The following is a 2,635-nucleotide window of genomic DNA, read 5'->3' on the forward strand; positions in this document are numbered from 1 at the left end:
CGATTGGTCAAAAGTAAGCCACAGGAGAGAAAGGCGATTGGTCAAAAGTAAGCCACAGGAGAGAAACACGATTGGTCAAAAGTAAGCCACAGGAAAGAACGCGATTGGTCAAAGGTAAGCCACAGCAGAGAAACACAATTGGCTCACGTGGGCTTACTTTGGGCTTACTTTGGCTCAATCGGTAGGAAGCAGTAGGCGCAAGCGAGAGGTAGTGGGATCGATGCCTGCATTCTCCAGTGCTGTCCATCCTTTTTACGCCCCACTTCAAGGGGCACTACCTAGATGAGCTCTTGCGGCTCAGTGCTGCCGAAAAAGTTTTTTCGAACGAGGTACTGCACACATTCCTGGCAAAAGCAGGTCCCACCGAAATTTGAACTCGGATCGCTGGATTCAGAGCCCAGAGTGCTAACCATTACACCATGGAACCTTGGCGTGTGTCAACTTTTCCCATGAGCAGCAGAGATTTAAGTCATTGAGTCCAGAAGCACGATAGCAAGGATTTAAGTCATTGAGTCCAGAAGCACGATAGCAAGGAGCAAATGAAGCCTTTGCTTTTTAAGCTATGTTTCCCCAATTCCGACTCGGTTTGAGAGTGCCAATTTCACCGCCACGTCAGCAGTTGCGCATCACCTCTGTTTTTTCCCTCCCTTCCGCAAAGAACCTAAAAAGGTTCCACCGAGATTTGAACTCGGATTTCTGGATTAAAACCCCAGAGTGCTAATCATTACACCATGGAACCAACACACTCTGCTAGCTGGCTGTCTGAGAGGCAGATAGCGATGAGGCTAGGTGGAATCAGGTAGACTAAAAGAGGCGGAAGTGGTTCCTCTGCCGAAACCCGGTATTGAACCAGGGACCTTTAGATCTTCAGTCTAACGCTCTCCCAACTGAGCCATTTCGGACAGATACTTGCATGGTTTAGCCAGCAGGGATGTCTGGGAGACCGCCCGTCATTTTCGAGAAGAGCAGAGCGAAGGTCCCAGAGAGAAAATGAGTGGCCCGTACGGGGATGAAACCCGCGACCTTGGCGTTACTAGCACCACGCTCTAAGCAACTTAGCTAACCGGCCTCTCTCTGGCACATTTTATCCCCAATTTCTCACAAATATCCTGGTTGCCCTAATCAGGCTGAAGAGATTAAAAGCAAAGCCTAATAATGGGCTCGTCTGGGATTTGAACCCGGGACCTCTCGCACCCTAAGCGAGAATCATACCCCTAGACCAACGAGCCAAAACATACATCCTCCCTGCTGCTGCCGGGCCGCAAACATTTCAGCTTCCATGGCTTAAAGCGCAATTTTTTGATTAAATCTACTATTAAAAGGTAGCCAGTGCAAAGTTTCCAGCACAGAGGAAATGCGGCCTCTTTTTTTGTGGTCATTGGAAATCACGCTGCAGGACCTGCACACGAATAATGAGAAGCTTACTTACAGGAGCCTGGTCTGCAACACTGGACCCAGTTGATGTTGCAGGAGCAGAGGCAGCACTTGGCTGGACAGAAGGCTGTGGAGGAGACTGCAGAGGAGGCTGAGCAGGGCGCAGAGGAGGAGACTGCAGAGGGGCTGGGCAGGGCGCAGAGGAGGAGACTGCAGAGGAGGCTGGGCAGGCCGCAGAGGAGGAGACTGCAGAGGAGGCTGGGCAGGGCGCAGAGGAGGAGACTGCAGAGGAGGCTGGGCAGGGCGCTGCAGTCCTGTGGGTGGCTGTAGTGAGGATGGTCCTGGTGCAGAGGGACAGGGGTTGAAGGCCTTGCTGGAAAGATTGGAGTTGCTCTTTCCAGTGGACAGGAAGCTCTGCAGGCGACTGGGACACCTGGCCAGGGGTCCACAATGCTGGAGGAGCAGGAAAAGGGGCAGGAGCAGGGGCAGTAGCACGAGCCGGGGCAGGAGCAGGGCCTCTCGAGCCTGCAGTGGCTGGAGAAAAAAGAAAAAACTTACCCCGGACCTCTCGCACCCTAAGCGAGAATCATACCCCTATACCAATGAGCCGAAACATACATCCTCCCTGCTGCTGCCGAGCCGCAAACATTCCAGCTTGCATGGCTTAAAGCGCAATTTTTTTATTAAATCTACAATTAAAAGGTAGCCAGTGCAAAGTTTCCAGCACAGAGGAAATGCGGCCTCTTTTGTTGTGGTCATTGGAAATCACGCTGCAGCACTTGCATACGAATAATGAGAAGCTTACTTACAGGAGCCTGGTCTGCAACACTGGACCCAGTTGATGTTGCAGGAGCAGAGGCAGCACTTGGCTGGACAGAAGGCTGTGGAGGAGACTGCAGAGGAGGCTGAACAGGGCGCAGAGGAGGAGACTGCAGAGGAGGCTGGGCAGGGCGCAGAGGAGGAGACTGCAGAGGAGGCTGGGCAGGGCGCAGAGGAGGAGACTGCAGAGGAGGCTGGGCAGGGCGCAGAGGAGGAGACTGCAGAGGAGGCTGGGCAGGGCGCTGCAGTCCTGTGGGTGGCTGTAGTGAGGATGGTCCTGGTGCAGAGGGACAGGGGTTGAAGGCCTTGCTGGAAAGATGGGAGTTGCTCTTTCCAGTGGACAGGAAGCTCTGCAGGCGACTGGGACACCTGGCCAGGGGTCCACATTGCTGGAGGAGCAGGACAAGGGGCAGGAGCAGGGGCAGTAGCACGAGCCGGGGCA

At 53.9% G+C, this 2,635-nt stretch overlaps 3 non-coding genes across 3 annotated transcripts; all 3 read right to left on the minus strand.

Annotated features, from left to right (window-relative positions):
- Positions 1-355: 355 nt before the first annotated feature.
- On the minus strand, positions 356-427 carry trnaq-cug (transfer RNA glutamine (anticodon CUG)). Its single transcript has one exon. It is a non-coding gene; the product is annotated as a tRNA-Gln (tRNA).
- A 402-nt stretch (positions 428-829) lies between these two features.
- Positions 830-902, minus strand: trnaf-gaa (transfer RNA phenylalanine (anticodon GAA)). The gene has a single exon. It is a non-coding gene; the product is annotated as a tRNA-Phe (tRNA).
- Positions 903-1,157: 255 nt separating this feature from the next.
- trnap-agg (transfer RNA proline (anticodon AGG)) lies at positions 1,158-1,229 on the minus strand. The gene has a single exon. It is a non-coding gene; the product is annotated as a tRNA-Pro (tRNA).
- Between the last annotated feature and the right edge of the window lie 1,406 nt (positions 1,230-2,635).

The sequence above is a fragment of the Siphateles boraxobius genome, unplaced genomic scaffold (assembly GCF_051911475.1).
Source record: "Siphateles boraxobius isolate OS27281-9 unplaced genomic scaffold, OSU_SipBor_1 269, whole genome shotgun sequence".
Taxonomy (NCBI): Eukaryota; Metazoa; Chordata; class Actinopteri; order Cypriniformes; family Leuciscidae; genus Siphateles; species Siphateles boraxobius.